General features: G+C 39.0%; 1 protein-coding gene and 1 pseudogene across 1 annotated transcript in view; both read right to left on the bottom strand.

Annotated features, from left to right (window-relative positions):
• NRG2 (neuregulin 2) overlaps positions 1-23,229 on the bottom strand; it is a 243,269-nt gene that overhangs the window by 188,845 nt on the left and 31,195 nt on the right. The window lies entirely within an intron of this gene.
• LOC129514379 (U2 spliceosomal RNA) lies at positions 13,082-13,190 on the bottom strand (annotated as a pseudogene).

The following is a 23,229-nucleotide window of genomic DNA, read 5'->3' as shown; positions in this document are numbered from 1 at the left end:
GAGGGGGATGAGCCAGGAAAGGAGACTGAGCAAATGGAAGCCAAGAAGAAAGTATTTTAAAGACAAACCAGTCATCTGTATCCAATGTTTATAAGAGGCTGAGGATGAGAAAGAGCAATAGAATTTACCAACATGGAGTTCATTTGTGACCTTGACTAAAGTTTTTTCAGTGGAGTGATGGCTTCCTTCCAGGAAGCCAGGATGGAGTCAATGAAAGGTAAGGAAGTGGTGACAGCCAGTAAAAACAACTTTTTCAAAAAGTTTTGCTGGGCAGACAAGCAGAGAAATGAAGCACTAGCTGGGAGGGGAATGTAGAGTCAAGGGAATGTTCTTACCAAAACAGGAGATGGCAAAGGATGCTTCTACACTGATGGGAATGTTCCAATAAGGAGAAAGAAATTGTTGTGGGAGAAAGGGCATAACTGAAGAGGGAGGTTCTTTGGAAGACAAGAGAAGATGAGCACAAGAGCACAGAGAAGGAGGCTGCTCTTTGAGATGAAAAGTGATCCTTCTACTATAACTGGAATGAAGACAGGAATGTAGATACAATGTCAGAGTAAAGAAACAGATTAGCTTATAGATTTGGGTAAGAAAAATCTTCATCTTAACATAAAGCTCAAGCCATAAGCAAAAGAAAACAACAACAGCAAAAGATGCATATTTGAGAAATGCAAGCCAAAAAGTAAAAAGGTAGTATGTATGTGGGAAGGGCAAGATGGACAACTGTATTCTTTCTCTCTCTTTAAAAATAACAATTTGATTAATATAAGAGATGACTGTACTTTTTTCGGGGTCTGAAATGTTGGTGTCCAAGCTCCAAAGTACCCCTTTCTCTGGATCAAGCTAACTAGGAAACCCATCTAGTAGTCACAAGGTTGCTTGATGATCAATCCCAAGGCAATGAATAATCCTGAGGTCATTTCGAGCTGTGAAAACACTAGATAAGCTATCTCTGATACATAGAACAGGGTATGCATATCTGTCATATTCAGAGTCTCTCTCTCTCCAAATGGTATTGGAAAAAGTGATAAAATTTCATGATGCAATCTGTGGGACAGTCTACCTGAAGCCTATTTAATCTTATACCTATTTGGAAGTCCAGGCTTCTTCCATGCATTTAAGAAATTTGAAAGACTACCAGGGGGGAAATATATCAAGCAGGATCTCAACAAGGAAATAAAATTGTACTTGAAACAATTTACTGAAAATACTTCACTAAAGTGACTATTTACAAGGATGTGGGCAGATCTAAAAGAAACAAAAGGTAAGTAGAGGCACCCAGGGACTGGGAAGAGTTTGTTAAAACCTTCCCTTCCCTGGACATGCAGGGGCAAGGTGAGGAAGCAGTTATAGGATCCCAGTGAGTGCTAGAACAATGTGGGGGGTGTTGTTGGCAGCCACTACAAGAACCTGGCACAAAAGTAGGGGAGAAAGAAGAGAAGAAATCCCCAATATCTTTCTTCCTCTTCTTCCTAGCCCTATGCAAGATTCTGCTGAACCCAATGGAAGCCAGAGGTGATATCCCACAGAGGTTGGTGCTCCAGGGTTCAGAGCAGCACTGGGTGGGTGGAGAGTGAATCTGGTGGGAGGTGGGGTGGTATGTGGAAATGGTGGCACGCTGAGTATAATCAGCACTAGAAGAGATATACTTACATGAAACAATTAAACAACTGAATAGAAATATCAACTATCAACTATGTATGGAGCACTAAGTATGTGATAGAGTTGAGGGGAGGGGAGGAGAGAAAGCCAAATAAAACTAGAATTGACAATCAGGCTAAAGTAACTCCGAGGTTTCAAGCTTTCATTGACCTTTCTTACTAGAACAGAGATTTGGAGGAGTGAGGGTTGATTATTTTGTCCTTCATTTTATTAAAGAAAGGGGTTTATTTCCCCTTTATTATGTATAAGGCAAAAAAACCCCTAAAAGTAGAAACATTTGTTTGGTTGCTTAGAAAAGAAATCCTGTGCAGATTTTCATATCCTATCATTCTCAGTTCTTCTGCCCCCACCTCCTTCCCCCTGCACCTCTGGAAAGAGGCCTAAACCTCCAGGAGACACTGCCTTACTGAGGCTTAAATGTAGACAAAAGCTTGATGCAGACATTTGAGGTCACTAATCTTCTGTCACCATATGGACACAATCAAACAGAAAGCAATACAGCATTGTGGTGAAGAAGGTAGGCTCCAAAGTCAGATTGCTTGGATTTAAATGCTTCCTCTACTACTTACCTTGGTAAGTGACTCCTCTTTTCCTCTGAGCCATCTGTGAATGGGGGTAATAATAGTACTTATTCCGAGGGTCATCTTAAGAGGATTATATAAGATACTTCACATAAAGTACTTTGGATATTGTCTGGCCTATAGTGAATGCTTAAGAAGAGTCTTATTGTTAATAAAGCCAATTTTCTGATTCCAAAGTACTCTGTAGCCAACTGTAATGCTCTGTAATAACCTGGCCTTGCTTTCCTGTCCGCATCTTTAGATCGTGCTCTAGAAATCTCTCTCTATCTCTCTGTCTCTCTGTCTGTCTCTCTCTCACACACACACACAGTAGATAGTGGAGGCATCATTTATACCAAAGGTATATGGATATTTTTAAATTCATTCATGTACTGATTTATTTATTGAACATCTATTGCATTCCAGCTACTGGACTAGGTGCTGAGCATAACATAAAAGTAAGAAAAAACAAACTTAGCCTTTGCCCCTAGAAGCTTGTGATCCAACGAGGGATAGAGACATTAATCAAATTACTACAAATAAAAGCTATGATAGCGCTATGTCCATTACTGAATTATGATATTGCAGCTCAGTTTTTTTTTCAGATTCTAGAGAAAAAGGTGAGCAGAATTTTGTGAGCAACAAGTGAGACAGCAGGCTGTCCTGTCCAATATGGTAGCCATTACCCACATGTCGCTATTCAAAAATTAACTGTAAGCAATTAAAACTAAATGAAATTTTAAATTCTGTTCCTCATTGTACTAGCCACATTTCAAGCGCTCAATCACCATATATGACTAGAGGTTACTATATTAAAGAGTGAAAATATAGATTTCCATCATTTTAGAAAGTTTTATTAGACATGCTCTGCAGGAGGCCTCAGATATGAAAGAAAATCCTAAGGTCTGGAAAGGGGATTTTGCAGGCAAAAGTAGGAAAAGTGAGGGGCACCTGGGTGGCTCAGTGGTTGAGCATCTGCCTTCAGCTCAGGGCATGATCCTGGGGTCCTGGGATGGAGTCCCATGTCGGTCTCCCCACAGGGAGCCTGCTTCTCCCTCTGCCTCTGCCTCTGCCTCTCTCTCTGTGTCTCTCATGAGCAAATAAATAAAACCTTTTTTTAAAAAAAAAGTAGGGAAAGTGTTATACAATACAGAAACTGTGGCAGAGATAAAGTTTTCCAAGTCAGAACCATAATTTCTAGTAAACATAACAATGCAGGTATACTCCAAGGTCTACAGTATCACATGGACTGTCTCCCCTACCAACCACCTCCTGACCAAAATGACATTTTTTTAGTGGAACTTTCTATTCAATTTCAGGTATTTTTAAAAATATTTTATTTATTCATTTGAGAGAGAGTGAGAGAGCACAAGAGCGAGGGGAGGAGCAGAGGGAGAGGGAGAAGCAGACTCCCCACTGAGCAGGAAGCCCAATGAGAGGCTCGAGGCTCAATCCCAGGACCCCGATACCTTGACCGAAGGCAGATGCTTAACTGACTGAGATACCTAGGCACCCCTCGGGTATTTTTTAGTATGCAATTTTGTGATATACATCCAGGGAAAAACAGAATGACCTTTAAAATTAATTATAAAGCTTACAATTCAGGTGTTTTTGAAATGGAAAACTCTAGAGGCTAAGTGGCTCTTCCTAGAAGCTACATTTTTTAAAATTTATTTTCTATTTTTTTAAAGATTTTATTTATTTATTCATGATAGACATAGAGAGAGGCAGAGACACAGGCAGAGGGAGGACATTTTTTTTTTTAAATCAGTCAGTTAGCTCTCTTTTATATTTTCCTGACTTCTCTGTTTCTTACTCAGGAACATACAACTTTTTCAGCTCTCCTTTTCACCATTCTCTCAGGAACACAAAGCTTTGAGTATAATTTCACATTGACTGTGTTCATATCCATGGAGTTCAGAAGCAAGAGCTCTTCATTTCCCCTGTGGGTGATCATTTTTTTCAATGTTCCCCTTATTTTTTTTGTATGACAAGAACATCCAAAAAACGCCATAACTGGTATTGGGGAAAAAATAAGGCTTTAAAATTTTGTAGTCAGGATAAATCTGCCATGTGCACAGAAAAAGAAGAGGAGTCTTGGTGACAGGTGGCATTTTTTAAAAAGATTTTATTTATTTATTTATTTATTTATTTATTTATTTATTTATTTATTTGAGGGAGAGAGAGAAAGAGCGAACGAGCAAGAGATAGACCATGAGTAGGGGGAGTGGCAGAGGGAGAAGCTGACTCCCTGCAGAGCAGGGAGCCCTACACAGGGTTTGATCCCAGGACTCCTGGATCATGACCTGAGCTGAAGGCAGATGTTTAACTGACTGAGGCACCCAGACACCCCGAGGTGGCACTTATCTACCTGGAAAAAGAGATGCAAGTCACCAAAGGAAAAATAAAGCTTTGCTTATTTTCTGGGTCTGAGAAAAATCACAGCTGTTGTTGCTATTGTTAAGAATACTTGGGGCAGGGGATCCCTGGGTGGCTCAGTGGTTTAGTGCCTACCTTCGGCCCAGGGCGTGATCCTGGAGTCCCGGGATCTAGTCCCATGTCGGGCTCCCTGCATGGAGCCTGCTTCTCCCTCTGCCTGTGTCTCTACCTCTCTCTCTGTGTGTGTCTCTCATGAATAAATAAATAAAATATTTTTAAAAAAATTAAAAAAAAAGAATACTTGGGGCACCTGGGTGGCTCAGTCCATTAAGCATCTGACTCTTCATGGTTAGTGGGATGGAGCCTCGCATCCACTCCATGCTCCTGGGGGATCCTGCTTGGAGAGTCTCTCCCTCTGCCTCTCCCCCTACCCATACACTCTTTCTCTCACTCTCTCTAAAATAAATGAATAAATCTTTTTAAAAAAAGAATTCTTATCTGACAGTTTTAATTAACAAGACAAATTATGGATATGGCTTCCCAGCTATAGATTTTATGGGTAAATTTTAAAATGTGGTCCCAAAAGCTGAAAACTACCCTAGTATTGAATGCCTTCCAAACAGCCAAGCAGTTTAACATGTAAGCTGTCCTTCTCCCTTAAGGCCACCATACTGTGAGGAAGCCCAAGCATCTGTGTGGAAAGAGCCACATGCAGAAGAGCAGGCTGACAGCCCCAGCTAAGCTTCCCGCTAGCAGCCAGCACCAACTGCCAGCCATGAGAGTGAGGCCATCTGGGACATTCCACCATTCTCCGCACCTCAGCCGAACCACATGAAACAGAAGAACCACCCGACTTCCAGAATGGTGAGAAATAATAAATTGTTTTAAGCCCATAAATTTGGAAGTAGTTTGTTAAAAGGCAAGTGATCTTAAAACAGTATCTTAAAAAAAAAACAGTATCTTAGGCAAGACTATCTAGAGACTATGTAGCTTACTTCCTTTGTGTACCTTATATGTAATGGTAAGCACATAGTTTGTTTTGATGAACTCAACTACATTGTGGTAGAAGAAAGAAAACTGACTGGCCTTCCCCCTTCTTCCCACTATGAAGCACACCAATATTTCCGTGCCTGAACTCACTCTCTGCCTTTCCTCTCTCACATTGGAACAACAGTTCCTGTTCCTATCAAAAGCCAACATTGCCAGTTGTGTTCCAGATCCTCTCTTTTCTTGCCTTTTCAAGCACCACTCAGTTATCTTTTTCTGGTGCTTCATCATCAACTTTTTCCCATCTTTTGACTAATTCTCATCAGTAGACAAACATACCTTTATATCATCTATTAAAAGAAAAAAAAACTTCTTTGATTTCATATTCCCTTCACCTATTGTCTCCTTTTCTTGTTTCCATTCATAGCAAAACTTCCTGAATTAGGTGTCTCCACTTTCTTTTTTATTTTTTTTAATGACTTATTTCTTTATTTGAGAGAGAGCAGGGGGAGGTGCAGAGGGAGAAAGAGAGAGAGAATCTCAAGCAGATTCCCTGCTGAGCATAGAGCATGATGTGGGGCTTGATCCCATAACCTCACGATCAAGACCTGAGCAGAAATTAAAAGTTGGATGCTTAATGGACTGAGCCACCCAGGTGCCCCAGCTGTCTCCACTTTTCATCTACTATGACCCCAACCCACTCCCACTGGGTTTCTATCCACACCATTTCACTTAAAGTCTCCTTTCTGGCTCTCCTCTTCTGATCAAACTCAAATTGTTAGTATTTCCCAGGCATCAGTACAGAGGATGAATTAATTCTCTCAAGAAACACAAATCCCAGGGCGGCTTAGTGGTTTAGTGCCTGCCTTTGGCCCAGGGCGTGATCCTGGAGACCCGAGATCAAGTCCCACATTGGGCTTCCGACATGGAGCCTGCTTCTCCCTCTGCCTGTGTCTCTGCCTGTCTCTCTCTCTCTCTGTGTCTTTCATAAATGAATAAATTTTTTAAAATCTTTAAAAAAAAGAAACACAAAGATGATGATGAGGAAGAGAGTTTCTAAAGGATAAACAGGATCTTACCAGGAGGATGAGGAGAAAAGTATATCAGGCAAAGACAACCATAAAGTGGCATTCCTAAAAGGGTGCCAGTCCCTGGATAAATCATACTGTGTGTCCTCCTCCCTAAAATTTTTTGTGGATACGATCACCTTTGAATAAATAGCAGCAAAAGCCATGGAGGAAAAGTATAAACAAAACATAAAATTTAGATTTGGTTTGCAGAAGAGGAACAAGCAGTCCAGTTAGTTTTGGTGATGGGTTGTGTGTATGTATTTGAACTTCTATATACCAATACACACATGCATGTTCTTGTCTATCACATCTATCACCAATTGACCAACATTGAGATTATGATACAGTTAACTAAAAAATTACCTACACAAAACTTTTATAGATCTCACTCTTGCATAAAGAAAAGTGTAATAAATAAACTTCTAAATTTCATTTTGAGCAAGATAAAATAAATAAAATAACACAAATAACTCAATAACTCAAATGAATAAAAAAACACATTGAAAACTATGTCCTCCACTTTCTAAGTCTCTGTGTTCTCTCATCTGTGAAAGTGTGTTAATTAATTGCAATCTTTCTATTAAGGCTGTAATATATACATATGAAAAATATTGTTTGGAGCATAGGCAAAGGAGAAAAAGAAATAAAATTAAATCTACTGCCACTGTCTCTGGTCCAAGTTGGAACACCTGAATCAATTAATAAGTATACCACTATTTACTTGGCACTGTTAGATAAACAGAAATGTCCAAGGGCATGTAAAAGTAATTACCATATACAGTCGAGTAAAAATTGGAGAATTTTGCCCAGCAAGTATATGTGCACTTATGAGATACACAGCCACTGTTACTTTAATCAATAGTTTTGACCTCAAGAAATCCACAATAGAAATAAGGCAAGAAAGTGTAAATGAAGTCCTGAGCTATGCCATAAAAACTGTAGGCACTATCCATGTTCTGAGGATGAAAGCAAAGTTAGTGGGACTCATGACCTCCAAAATGCCAATGTCCTTGTTACAATTTTGTATTATTTTTCAGAAGTTTTTCCTCCTCTGTTAGAAAAAGAGAAAGTTTATTGATGAAAACTTGGAAAATAGAGAAAAAGAGAAAAGAAAAAATCAATTGCTCATATTTCAAAGAATTATCTTCTAAGTGGTTTGTTTTTTAATATGAGACCCATTTGATGGGGCATCTGGGTGGCTTAGTTGGTTAAGCAACTGACTCTTGCTTTCAGCTTGGATCATGATCTTGGAGTCATGGGATTGAACTCCTGGACAGTCTCGGTGCTCAGCATGGAGTCCACTTGGGATTCTCTCTCTCCCTCTCCCTCTGACCCTCCCCCTGTGCACTCTCTCTCTCTCTCAGATGAACAAACAAACAAACAAATAAATAAAATCTTTTAAAAAGAGAGCCATTTGAAAAAAAGTAAAATTAAATCCATTCTTCACACCATGTACAAGAATAAACACTAAGTGGATCAGAGCTTTAACTGTAAATAAATAAATACTATACATGTTCTAGAAGAAAATTTGGGTGAACTCCTCTTTAAATTCTGTACAGGGAAAGGCTTTCTAACTATAATTTTAAATATAGAGGCAAGAAAAATAAAACATTAATAAATTTGACCACATAAACATAACAATGTTTTGTACAACAAAACATAGTAAGCAAACTCAAAAAACAAATAACAAGATGGGATATAATAATCACAGTACGTATTACCAATAGAGGGCCAAGATTTTAAATTTACTTTTTAAATACCTCCTTAATGAGAAGCCTGGGTGGTTCAGTGGTTGAGCGCCTGCCTTTGGCCCAGGGCATGATCCTAGAGTCCCGGGATCGAGTTCCACGTCAGGCTCCCTGTATGGAGCCTGCTTCTCCCTCTGCCTATGTCTCTGCCTCTCTCGGTGTGTCTCTCATGAATAAATAAAGTCTTTAAAAAAAAAACTCGTTAAAATGGAGAAAAAGAGGCATGAGGCATGAACAGAAAATTCACAAAGAAACACACAAAAATGGTTTTTAAATATATAAAAAGATGTTCAACTTCATACATAAAAGATATGTAAATTATGAAAGCACATTGAAGTATTTCTCACTCACTAGATTGGCAAAATATTAAAAGATTTTTAAAAATTTATTTATTCATAAGAGACACACACACAGGGAGGCAGAGACATAAGCAGAGGGAGAAGCAGGCTCCCCATGGGGGAGCCCAGGATCATGCCCTGAGCCCCCCAGGTACCCCGCCCCCCACCAAAAATTAAAAGTTTGACAGGACACTCTGTTGGTAAAGATACAGGAAAGCAGAGGTTCTCATAGATTACTGGGGGAATGTGGCAAAACCATATACAAAATTCCCCTCTAACACAGCAATCCCACTTGTAGAAATTTATCCTGAATTACAACTCCAATAATATAAAAATATCCATGAACAAGAACACAAAAACACACATGAACATTGTAGCATTATTTGTAATTTCAAAATATTGGAAATTACCTAAATATCTAAGTGAAAAGGGTTATTTCAAAAACGATAGTACATCCATTCATTGGAGTATTATACAACTCTGAAGAAGGAGGAGGAGGACGATCTCCATGAACTGATCTAGAATGATTTCCAGGACATATATTTTTAAGATTTTATTTATTTATTCGTGAGAGTCATGGGGGGTGGGGGTGGGGCAGAGACAGAGGCAGAGGGAGAAGCAGGCTCCATGCAGCGAGCCTGACTTGGGACTTGATCCCCGGTCTCTAGGATCACGCCCTGGGCTGAAGGCAGCACTAAACCGCGGAGCCACCCGGACTGCCCGATTTCCAGGACATATTAAGTGCAAAAAGCAACATGCAGAGGTGCCTGGGAGGCTCAGTAGGTAAGTGTCTGACTCTTGTTTCTGCTCAGTCATCGTCTCATAGTTGTGAGATCTAGCTCTGTGTTGGGCTCTGTGCTGGGTATGTAGCCTACTTGCCCCTTGCCCTCTGCTCCTCTTCCTGCCTTCTCCTCCCCCACCCCTTAAATAAACAAACAAATAAATAACATCTTTTCAAAAAAGCAAAAGAGCATATATAATATGCTACCTTTTGTATAAGGAGAAATGAATAATAAGAAAATACACATTATCGGGCAGCCCGGGTGGTTCAGCGGTTTAGCGCCGCCTTCAGCCCAGGGCCTGATCCTGGGGACCCGGGATCCAGTCCCACGTCGGGCTCCCTTTGTGGAGCCTGCTTCTCCCTTTGCCTGTGTCTCTGCCTCTCTCTCTCCCTGTGTCTCTCATGAATAAATAAATAAAATCTTAAAAAAGAAAATACACATTACCATTACAAAGAGAAACAAAGGCAGGATAAACTAGAAATCAGTGAGGTGTGTTTCCCACAGGGAGTAAGGGTGGGAGAATGAATGGAAGGGACACAGAAGGGAGTCATCCTTCTCTGAGTGTAACTTTTTGTATAGTTTTGACTTTTAAAGTATGTTAATATCAAATATTAACTTATTCAAAAATCAAATCAATAAGAAGGGAAGGCAAAACTAATGAAACAAATGGAGGCAATTTATTTCAAATTACTACTATAACCACAGTGAATGGGAAAAAAAAATTGAGCAGAATGAACTAACCCAAGGAACTTATGAACACAATATATCCCAGTTTTGAAGAGGGTGGAGAGAGAAAAGTGCAAACAAATCCTTAACTCTTTAGTAAGGCTGTTCATTGTCCTGTTATGGGCAAAGCATTCTGAAACTATTTTAGACATAACCTAGGATTGAGCAAATGAGTAAATGTGTTGCTATTCTTGAGAGCCAAGTTTCTCACTGTAGAAGGGGCATGGAAGTATGGAATGGAGGAAGACAAAAAAAAAAAAAAAGGAATGGAGGAAGACAAGAAAGAATCCTGTGGAGATGGGCTGGACTTAAGGAAACTAATGTGAACTCATGATTTCTAAAATGTGAATATGTGTGTGTGTATATATGTGTTTATGTATGTGCCCATGTATATTTACATGCCTGTATCTCCCTGATCTGGCTATTCAAAGTTTCAAAAAACAAATACAACCCAATAGCAATGAGCATGCCTAGTGCCCAGATCTTGGTTTCCAATACCATTCTCCACTCAAGAGAACCTGGACTCCTTCAAAAAATGGCCGATTCTGGGGCTGGGGTAAGATAGGTACAATTGGAACCCAGAACATCTTATTATGCCAGAAAATAAGTGCTAAGAGATTATGGGAATGTGCTGCAAGGACTTGGGGACTAATTTGAAGAAGCTACCAGTGGCCAAATCTGGGACAATTTAAGCACCAAACTAAGTAAAAATGAATTAGAAACTTTTTAAAAATAGCAATCTAGGAGCCTACACCTATATCACTAAGAGATAGATGATAAATAGATAAATGAAGGATAAAGGAGGTCTTTTACTCAGAACAGAATGCTGAGAGCCCAGAACCAACTTATCCATTATGCACAGTGTCTAAAGCCCATGATACTTTTTTTTTTTAAGTTGGCTCCAGGCCCAACATGGGGTTTGAACTCAAAACTCAGAGATCAAGAGTTGCATGCTGTACTGACTAGACCAGCCAGGTGCCCCAAAGCCTGGGATACTTTTAAAGGCCCATGAAAGTGTTTTGATTTTTATTTCTTTTAAAAGGAATCAGAAGACTGGGGTGCATGGGTGGCTCAGTTGGTTTAGCGTCCAACTCTTGATATCAACTCAGGTCCTGATCTCAGAGTCATGAGTTCAAGCCCTACTTTGGGGTGCGTGCTGAGCATGGAGCCTACTTAAAACAAAATGAACAAACAAACGAAATCAAAAGAAAACTAAATGTAGTAACAATTAATCCAGCCTGGATCATTTTCATCTTTATACAAACACAGTCATAAAATATAATTTTAAAAAATGGTTATGGAGAAAGGGGCCCATGAAGACAAAGAGTATAGGGCTCGTGAAAATCATAAAGAAGCCTTGTGGGGGATAACTGGTATATGTGGACAGGGAGCAAATTGGAAAATCATCATTTTGCAAACTTCATAATAAATATTGGATAAAAGAAGAACCATCAAAGAAGCTACATCTAAAGGTACCTGGGTGGCTCAGTCAGAAGAGTGATGGACTCTTGATTTCGGGCTCAGGTCATGATCTCAGGGTCCTGGATGGAGCCCCATGTCCAGCTCCTCACTCAGCAGGGAGTGTGCTTGGTGATTTCTCTCCCTCTCCCTCTGCCCCTCCCCCAACTCATACTCTGTCTCTGGCTCTCTGTCCCTGGGGTGAATGGATAAATCCTTAAAAAAAAAAAAAAAAGTTGCTAAATCTAGAGGAAATTTTGGTGAAGAATGAAGAATAGGATATTTGCATGTCTTAAACCATCTCACCCACCCTTCCCCAACTTTTTAGTAGTTGTAAGAAAGAAAAAGAAAAGTTAATCATATAGTGGGGAAGTCAAGCACCACCTTGACTGGGTGATCAAAATTAATATCTCCTACGAGGAACAGATGAACACCGCATACATCCAGATGTAATACCATGAGAAGTCTACAATAGCATCTATGCAGTATTCCTGCTAGAAGTAGTTTCCTTAATAATCAATATAAACAAAGAGTTCTATTTTCTAAAAAGGTGGGAGGTGCAGACATATTACAAACTTCAAAAATGTCAATGTCAGAAAAAAAAGAGACAAAGGCTGGGAAATCTTCCATATTTAGGAGATATGACAACTAAAAAATGCTCTCCCTGACCCTAAAATTGAACCTGTTCTAGAAGGGGAATAACCTATGAGGCACATTACTAGATCAAGTAAAAAAAATGTGGAATATGGGCAATAAATTGGATAAAAAAGTACTATACCCATGCGACTTTATGAAGTTAACAACTGTTTAGCAAAGCTTGTTCTTCAAAAATCCATAATGAAGTATTTAGGGGCAAAAAACTATAATGTATATAACTTACCCCTCAAATGATTCAGAAAAAAACATTGTGTGTGTGTGTGCGTGTGTGTGTGTGTGGTGAGACAGAGAGAGAGAGAGAGAGAGAGAGAGAGAGAGAGAGAGAATGAATGAATGATAAAACAATAGGATTGAATGATAACAGTAGGCAGATCTTTGTGAAGGGTATACAAGTGTTCCTTGTACTACATTTATTTTTTGCTACTCCCTGTAATTTTGAAGTTATTTCCAAGTAAATTTTTAAAACTTAAAAAATTAAAAAACATGCTAGAGTGTCACATATTGATTATAACTAATATGGTGTGAATAATACTGGCTGGATATTTCATATTATAGTCTCCCTTTTTTTTTAAGATTTTATTTATTTATTCATGATAGAGAGAGGCAGAGACACAGGCAGAGGGAGAAGCAGGCTCCATGCCGGGAGCCTGACGCGGGACTCGGTCCGGGATCGAGCCCTGGGCCAAAGGCAGGTGCTAAACCGCTGAGCCATCCAGGGATTTCTCCCATGTTCTTATATAGTCTCTGAATATCATTTAAAATGTCTGTGAACTGATAAGAACAGATACTACACTTGATCTTAGCCAAAAGGCCGAGAAGCGATAAACAGTGTATGTTCTCATTCATTTGGGGAATATGAATAATAGTGAAAGGGAATATAAGGGAAGGGAGAAGAAATGGGTAGGAAATATCAGAAAGGGAGACAGAACATAAAGACTCCTAACTCTGGGAAACGAACTAGGGGTGGTGGAAGGGGATGAGGGCGGGGGGTGGGGGTGAGTGGGTGACGGGCACTGAGGGGGACACTTGATGGGATGAGCACTGGGTGTTATTCTGTATGTTGGTAAATTGAACACCAATAAAAATTAATTTATTAAAAAAATGTGAATAATAATAATAATAATAATAAGCGTGAATAATTCAGAACTGTGTTAGCCTAACTTTTAAAAACTGGTTTAGCAGGGCTAGAAGACTTACATGCAATACACTCCACTGTTTACAACATTTAATTTCTGCTAATATTACAGCTTTTATTTTTAGAATAAATGCCATTATTCCAGGCCTAAAAAACATGAAAAATTGCCAATGTCATTTCTTGGTATTAAGTTTTTTTCACTACTATTAAATGTCTTTTGAAACCAAAAAAATAAAAAAAAATAAAAAAAAAATGTCTGTGAAGAGGGCTGCCCCTGTGGCTCAGCAGTTTAGCGCCATCTTCAGTCCAGGGCGTGTCCTGGAGACCGGGGATCGAGTCCCACGTCAGGCTCCCTGCGTGGAGCCTGCTTCTCCCTCTGCCTGTGACTCTGCCTCTCTCTGTGTGTCTCTCATGAATGAATAAATAAAATATTTTTTTAAAAATCTCTGTGAACATTCTCTCATACTACACTCTAGAGTTTGTGGGCCATTTCCTTATTGTTAAATATTTAGATTATTTAAAATTTTTTCCTGATTTAAACAATATTTACTGTACTTAAGCTTAAGAGTTGCAGAATTTTACCATATATTTTGAAACCTCAACTCTATTATTTAGTGTCTATGTCAGCTTAAGTCAATTACTTATTTTTCTATGCTCCAACCTCTTCAAGTAGGCATAACAGTCTTTACAGGGTAGTCATATTAAATGGGTCGTGCGTGTAAAGAACTTACAATTGTGCCTAGTACATAGTAAGCATTCAATAGATATTGGCTATTTTTATACTTTTTGTGTATTAAGCTTTGACGGTATTCTGAACAATGACACCTATGGTTTTCCAATCTTTACTTTCTTTGATTTAAAGCAAGTGTACTCCTGGAGTTCATCTAATAAGACATCTGCTGCTATCCTAAATTTAACCACAAGGTGGCAGCATAGCCAACTAATTGGTAATATTAATGTAAATAGATGATTTTCAAACTCCAATTTACAAAATCCCAAAATAGAAAGAGGGCTCTTTGAAAAGAAGTGTGGTCACCGCAGACACATTACATCTATGGCTGGTGAATCAGATGAGGTACATCTGTCCCAATAGCTCATCAGGTTGGCCAGACATCCCTGAACTTACTCATCGTTGCTCCAACTTCATTTTCATCCAGCTTAGAAACTTTTTCCTCCTTCAGACCTTCCTATCTCAGCGAATGACACTACAGCACTACCATCCAACTAACTGCTGAAGGCAGAAACTAAAGTCCTTCTATTGTGGCATGGAGCTTTGTGCTGTTGATCTCTAGTTTTGTTCTATTACAGTAAAAAAAAAAGTAGTCTGTATGATATCAACCGTTTTGTTACTTGAGACTGGCTTTGCAGTAAAATTTTATAAGTACTCTATAAATACTTAAGAAGTACATGTACTCTCTTTTCAGTGAAGTATTCTAGCTATCTCCATTAAATTAAGCTTATTAATTGTGTTGTTCATATCTCCTATATTCTTATTAGTATTTCGTCAGTTTTTCTGTTTCTGTAGGAAATGGGGTTAAAAAAATAACTCCCATGTAGTTGAAGAGTTGTTGATTTCTTGCAATGCTTTCAATGACATTTTTGCCTTATATTATGAGTTACATACAGATTCAGAATTGTTATAGCTCCTTGGTGAATTAGTCTTTCATTGTTTTATTATTCCTCTTATTTTTAGAAAATATTTATTCTGAGCAATACTTTTCACTTTAAAGGCTATTTTGTCTGGCATTCATATTACCATACTAACATCTTTTGGGGTAATATTTTCCCATTCATTGGTTTATGTTCTAGCTGTGTCTGTGGTAAACAGCATATAGCTACATTTTTGTACTTTTATCTAGTAGGAGCAGTTCTGATTTTTAAGTGACAACTTTCATCTATTTATATATTGAAATTACTGACATGAGTTATTACAACAATTCTGATACTTTTTTTAATTGACAGTGCTATTTCTCGGCTTCTTTTTTCCCCTCCTTGTATTCCTTCTATCAGGTTGATCTGGTTTTCTCTATTCTTTTTCTTCACCCTCATTGGTTTAGAGTCTTCATATTATATTTTTATCCTTTTGGTAATTCTCCTTACATTTTTAACATGTATATTAGAAGGTCTAAGGTTAATTTATCTATACTCTTCCTTGAACAACCAAGAGCCTCAGCTGGAGCACCTGGGTGACTCAGTGGTTAAGCATCTGCCTTCAGTTCAGGTCATGATCTCAAGGTTCTGAGATCAAGCCCTGCATGGGGCTTTCCAATCAGTAGGGAGTCTGCTTCTCTCTCTCTCTCTCTCTCTCTCAAATAAATAAATAAGATCTTTAAAAATAGAGGCACCTGAATGGCTCAGTGGTTGAGCGTCTGCCTTTGGCCCAGGGCATGATCCTGGGGTCCTGGGATCCAGTCACACATTGGGCTCCCCGCAGGGAGCCTGCTTCTCCCTCTGCCTATGTCTCTGCCTTTCTCTGTGTGTCTCTCACGAATAAATATATAAAATTTAAAAAGAAAAGGGCCTTAGAAAGCTTTATAGCCAATCATCCTACCTTTCATCTTGTTTATTGCTGTTATCTAGTATTTTCGTTTCCATATCTTCTCAAGTTAGGCTTTAATATCACTGTTAATCTTGTTTACAATCAATGCATATTAAGAGATGCTGCTGTGTTTAATGATTTCCTTGCTTAGCATTACTTTTTGGATTATGTTATTCCCTTGATTAAAATCTTTCGGTAGCTTCACAGTAGAAAGGATAGCATACAAGTCCTGTATCATAGCCTATGATAGACAGCATGCTCTGGTCCCCAAGTGCTTTTCAAGCGTCCGCCATGCCACTCTTCCCCACTGCTCATTGCCTTCCAGCAATCGTCTTCTTTCAGCTCTGGGAACAGGTTATGACTGAACACCAATTTCTTTCCCACCTCAAATTCTATGCACATTATTCTCTTTCAATTCAGTATAGTGTTATTTCTATTCTTCCCATTCTCTCCTTGTTTGCCTAAGCGTACTGATCTTAAATGATCTTCTGACAAGAGTTTCCCTTTGTGGGAGATTAGGTCCTTCCCATCCCATAATTCTATTAAAGCACTCTGTTTGTTCCTCCATGTACTTACCATAAGTCATAATTCCATATTTGAATGTGTTTCCTTGTTTGGTGCCTGCCTCTCTGCCCAGACAGGGCTCTATAAGAACATCACTGGAAATGAAAAGCCAACGAGAATGAAAAATATTTTAAAAGAAGGAATTAGGGGTGCCTGGGTGGCTCGGTAGTTGAGCCTTCAGCTCAGGGTATGATCCTGAGGTCTTGGGATGAAGACCCATATCGGGTTCCCCATGGGGAGCCTGATTCTCCCTCTCCATGTGTCTCTCATGAATAAATAAATAAAATCTTTAAAAAACTGAAAATAATAAAAGAAGGAATTACACATTTTTATATCAAATTAGATAAGATAGCAAATAGAAGGACAACTTAATGCAATTCTAACGTTCTCTTTTGAAAGTCTATAAAAATAGAGATACTACTTTCAGAAATAGAATAACTAGGGAAAGAATTCCATTTGAATCAAATTGAGGAAGGGGAAAATTACTTCTGCTTAGAAATATTAAGGCTAGAGTAACAGCAGGACATCCATGTGAAAATATCACAAGGATAATCAGCATTATGCTGGTGGAACATTAGGTTAGAGGTCAGGACCAGAGATGCAGTTGGGGGGATAACTTACACATTTTTTCATCCCTTATCAATTTTTTTAAGATTTTATTTTTATTCATGAGAGACACAGGGAGAGGCAGGGACACAGGCAGAGGGAGAAGCAGGGTCCCTGCTGGGATCCCAATGCGAGACTCGATCCCAGGACCCCGGGATCACGCCCTGTGCGAAGGCAGACACTCAACCACTGAGCCACCCAGGTGCCCCATCACCCCTTATCAATTTAATATTCAATTTCACATCAAGCTATTTCAAACCTTCTGCTTTGTCCCCATTCATTCAACAAATATTCTTCCTGGTTCCGTGCTAAATGCAAGGATACAATAGTTAAGTAAGAAGGATGCTCTTCCCTCATGAAGCTTACAGCATAAAGGGGGAAAAAGATAATTCAATAAGCAGTTACAATAGAGTGTGACCCACCCAGCCAGAGAGATTAGATAAGGGTGCTATTCGGAACACATAGTAGAAAAAATTAACCTAGTTTGCGAATTCAGGGAAAGCATTCCAGGGGGAAGTCATGCTTTCCTGAAATCCCAAGGAGAATAAGGAGTTATTTGGGAAATAAGGTAAAAGGAGACTCCTTGGTAGAGGAACCGTGTATGTATGCAATACTTTAATTTTTAAAAAATTTTTATTTATTTTATGATAGTCACACAGAGAGAGAGAGAGAGAGAGGCAGAGACACAGGCAGAGGGAGAAGCAGGCTCCATGCACCAGGAGCCCGACGTGGGATTCGATCCCGGGTCTCCAGAATCGTGCCCTGGGCCAAAGGCAGGCGCCAAACCGCTGCATCACCCATGGATCCATGTATGCAATACTTTAAAGCAAGAAAAAAATCTACATGCTCAAGTGTCCTACTCTTGTCAAGGAAATATTCTCTATCCAGCCTTAAAAAGACTTTTTAAGTTGATAGAGGTATAATTTATATATAGTGAAATTCACCCTTTTAATGTGTATGAATATGGACAAACTTATACAGCATACAATCGTTACAACAATCAAGAGATACAGTATTTCTATCACCCTACAAAGTTCCTCTGGCAACCGCTGATTAGATTTCTGTCTCTATAGTTTTTCCTTTTCCAAATATCACATAAATAGAATCATATAGTATGTAGTCTTTTGAATTTGGCTCCTTTCACAGAACATAATGCTTTTCAGAGTGATTTACCTTGTTTCATGTATCAGTAGTTTGATTCTTTTTACTGCGGAACATTCCACTGTATAGGTGTACTGTGATTTGTTTCCAGTTTGTGGAAAATGTGGACAAAGCTGCTACAAATATTACTTTCCAGGTCTTCATTTCTCTTGGGTAAATACCTAGGAATAAGATTTTTCGATCATACAGCGAATGCAAGTTTAACTTTAAAGGAAATTGCCAAACTGTTCCCCAAAGTGGCTGTAGCACACTGCATTCCCACTAGCAACATATAAGAATCCCAGTTGTTCTGTATCCTCACCAGCGTTTGACATTATCAGTTGCTATAATTACTGCTATATTAATTTAAGCCATTCTACTAGGTGTGCAGGGGTATCTCATTGTAATTTTAACTTGCACTTTCCCAATGACTAAAATGGTCAGGCATCTTTTCGTGTACTTAAGTGTCATCTGTTTTCTTTTATAAAGTGTCCGTTCAGATGTTTTGCCTATTTTTTCTTTCCTGAATTGTTTGCTTATTATTGAGTTTAGGGAATCTTAACATATTCCGGTTACCAATCCTTTATCAGGTAGGGTTTGTTTGTTTTTAAGATTTATTTATTTATTTTAGGGAGAGAGAGGAGGGAGACAGGGAGAAGGAGAGAGACTCTTAAGTGGACTCTGTGCTGAGCAAGAGCACAACTTGGGTCTCAATCTCACAACTCTGAGATCATGACCCAAGTGGAGAGGAAGAGTTGGTTGTTTAACTGCCTGCGCCCCCCAGGCATCCCTCAGATATGTGCTTTTAAAGTGGTTCTTCCCAGTGGGCAGCTTGTCTTTTCCTTCTCTCCGCTTGTCTTTCAAAGAGCAGAATTTGTTTTTATCTTGCAAAACCTGATTTATTAAATTTTTTTTCTTTTTCTACCCAGCTTTTTAATACTATTCCTTCCCATCCCTTTCCAACGTGGTCATCTTCCACTGCATTCAATCATGCAGAAGTCTCTCATTGTTTAAGCAAAAATCTTCGCTGGCACCTACTGCATTTCCCCTATTGTTCCTATATGTTTTCTCCTTATTTCTCTGACAGATATTTGGAATAAATATTCTCTGGAAGCCTCATTTCCTTACTACTTCCTCATCTTTAAATCTCTGAAATTTTGCTTCCATTCATACCACACTACCAAAACTAACCTCTGGATGTCACCAAAAAACTTCTTACCTGTCAATTCCAGGAATATTTTCTAGACCCTAATTCTCTGCGTCCTTTTGGCAAAATCCTTCCTTCCAGAAATTACTTTTCAGCCTGTTACTTTCAGTATTTCAAAAAAAACTGCTTGAAGGCTGTATAGTATTCCCTTAGGGATTTTTTCAATTGTTATTTAATGTAATGTAAACAAGAGTTTATTTACTGAATAAAGTCAACTTTTTTGTTCTGAATTCAGACTGAAGTAATAAATATGAAATACGTGTTAAATTGCTTACAGGTAATAATCCCCTTACATGAGCTGAATATCTCTATTTGTTTGTTCAATGACTTCATTGTCTTTTTTTTAGAATCCATATTCCCAGTGATGTAAATTTCAGCACAACCTATGACAGTGATTTTTTATTTTAAATTTGGGGGGATCCCTGGGTGGCGCAGCGATTTAGCGCCTGCCTTTGGCCGAGGGCACGATCCTGGAGACCCGGGATCGAATCCCACGTCGGGCTCCTGGTGCATGGAGCCTGCTTCTCCCTCTGCCTATGTCTCTGCCTCTCCCTCTCTCTCTCTCTCTCTGTGTGACTATCATAAATAAATAAAAATTTAAAAAAAAATTGGGGGGCATGTGGGTGGCTCAGTGGTTGAGCATCTGCTTTGGCTCAGGTCATGATCCCGGGATCCTGGGATCGAGTCCCCCATCAGACTCCCCAGAGGGCGCCTGCTTTTCTCTCTGCCTATGCTGCTGCCTCTCTCTCTGTGTCTCTCATGAATAAATAAAATCTTAAAATAAATAAATAAATAAATTTGAAGTACTAGAGTCCAAATAAGTGAAGCTTTACCCTAGCTTTTCATTATAATATATATGTTCATCTATATGATACCATGGATTAGGAAGAAATATAATCCAGGGGCTGGCTATCTGCTAGGACAGGGATAAAAGTAGTTATTAGAATCACAAAGTTTTTTCTATTATTTTTTGGGTGGAGAAACAAATACAGTCAAATAGATTTTTCCTCAAAAGACAAGTCATAAAGAGGGCACAGCAAAGAAATTTCTTTTTTTTTTCTTAAGATTTTATTTATTCTTTCATGACAGACACACACAGAGAGAGAGGCAGAGACACAGCCAGAGGGAGAAGCCGACTCCATACAGGGAGCCAGACATGGGACTCGATTCCAGATCTCCAGGATCATACCCAAGTCCCAAGGCGCTAAACTGTTGAGCCACCAGGGATGCCCAGCAAAGAAATTTCAATTTTGATTTTTGCCTCAATGGGACTATAAATAGCAACTAGTTTCACTTTTCTTGGTTATCCCCATAATTATTATAGGAAAAGTATAGGAAAGGATAGGAAAATACCTCTCCTTTCATTTGCCTTCTCTTCCTGTTTTCCCTTTTTATTTCTTCTAATTAGCATAATGACCAGAGAATGTGACTAAATTAAATCACCCCGTTTCTCTCAACTCTAAAGTTATTATTTTTGTTAGCCCATCCAGCTCTTCTGCTAGATTTCTTTCACCTGCTGGAAAGTCTGCTTTCTAATGGACAGCCTCTACTTCTTTTTTCTTGGACAGAGCAAAACAGAGCAATGACGAAAATTCTCCTGAAATTCCTTAGTGTCACAAAGCCAGTCTAGGGAAATCAGTGCCCTGAAGCCTTCTATGTTTCTATCTTGAGAATATCAATGCATTCAGAGCACATTGGGAGGCAGCATCACATAGCAGAAAGCACTCTGGAGTTAGGAAAATCCCAATTCAGATCAATTCTGATCAAGACTTACTAGCTTTTTGACCAGAAAGTCAATAAATCCTCTGAGCATGTTTCCTCATCTGTGAAAGAAAAAATAACATCTACTTGAGCAGGAAACATGAGGATAAAATCTGATACTTATTAAGTACCTGATACATTTTGGTGCCTTTCTTCCCTTGTGCCCACAATAATTTTCTTTTCTTTTCTTTTTTTGAAGATTTATTTATTTATTTTAGAGAGACAGCACACAAGCAGGGTTAGGGGCAGAGGGAGACTCAGAGAATCTCAAGAAAACTTCTTGCTGAGCATGGAGCCAGATGAGGAGCTCAATCTCCCTACCCCAAGACCATGACCCAAGTTGAAATGAAGAGTAAGACACTCAACCCAGCGAGCCACCCAGGCGCCACTCCCTCACAATAATTCTTTTAATAAAGAATGACTCTTTGGGGTGCCTGGGTGGCTCAGTCGGTTGAGAATCTGACTCTTGATTTTGGCTAGGTTCATGATCTCAGGGTGGTGAGATCGAGTCCCATGTCTGGCTCTGTATGCCCAGCACAGTCTGCTTGGGATTCTCTCTCCCTTCCTTGCTCTCTTTCTCTCTAAGAAATAGATAAAATCTTAAAATTAAAAAAAAAAGAATCTTTAAAATAAATGTTGCCCTTTCTTAATGCACTGATACAAGGCTAGTCATTTGGCACCTGCCATAGGATGCACTGACATTCTGGTGAGATAAGGGGATAGGCTGCCTCCTGAATATATTTGCGTTCTAACAGGGACTTTGAAGATGGGCATTTTTGGTGTAAGGGCAGTGCTAGTGGTGCTTTCTGTAGCATGCTCTAGGAAATGTGAAAGTTCTGTGAAGCATCTCAAGAAGTCCCTGACGGCATTTCAACAGGAGACTTATTTAGTGTCTGCTTGCTCTGTGACCTAACCTTAACAACAGGTACAAAGAACATCTCAGCCTTCAATTGGACTACTTTACATAGGAAGAGCATACAGAGCTCTATAAAAAAAATCACACAGCAGGGTACCTGAGTAGCTCAGTTGGTTGAGCATACAACTCTTGGTTTCAGTTGGGTCGTGATCTCAGGGTCATAAGATCGAGCCCCACATTTGGGCTCAGTGCAGAGTCTGCTCGAGATTCTCTCTCTCTCTCTCTCTCCCTTTGCCCCTCCCCCTGCTCACTCTCAATAAATAAATAAATAAACACATACATACATAAATAAAATCTTTTTAAAAAATCACGGAGCAGCTACAAGTCTGTAAATAAAGTTCATGGCACCTATATATCTTTTTTTATTCTGAACTATTGTACATATATTATGTGAAATAAATTAACTTTATTTTGAAATTCCTTTTCATCACAAAGTATACATGATCTTTGACTATTATACTTCTAAGACTCTCCTAGAATATACTCGTGTGTGTGTGTATGTGTGTGTATATATGTTTCTATATATATGCTCATTGCAGCTTATTTGTACTAACAAAGACTAGAAATAATTGGTTCAATATTATAGCATAGTCATATGATGGAATGTTATCAACTCATTAAATAACAAACAATTGGGGTGCCTGAGTGGTTCAGTCAGTTAAGCATCTGACTCTTGGTTTCAGCTTGGGTCATGATCTCCTGGATCATGAGATTGAGCCCTGCATCCAGCTTTGCACTCAGAAGGGAGTCTTCTTGAGATTCTCTTCCTCTGCCCCCCCAAATAAATAAGTAAATCTTTAAAAATAAATAACAATGAATAATTAAATAGCAACTGCATGCTTAGAATCTTATTAAATGATAAAAGAGAATAAAAAGAAGTATAAAGCATGTCTTCTGGAGGAGAATATTACCTGGTTGGGAAAGGTCAAAGATGCACATGTTCCGGCTTTAAATTTTGTGACCTCTGTGTGACTCAATTCTTTGATTTGTGTTC

The sequence above is a fragment of the Nyctereutes procyonoides genome, unplaced genomic scaffold (assembly GCF_905146905.1).
Source record: "Nyctereutes procyonoides isolate TBG_1078 unplaced genomic scaffold, NYPRO_anot_genome, whole genome shotgun sequence".
Classification (NCBI taxonomy): domain Eukaryota; kingdom Metazoa; phylum Chordata; class Mammalia; order Carnivora; family Canidae; genus Nyctereutes; species Nyctereutes procyonoides.
The sequence above is the reverse complement of the archived record's forward strand: the minus strand, read 5'-3'. Positions and strand labels throughout refer to the sequence as shown.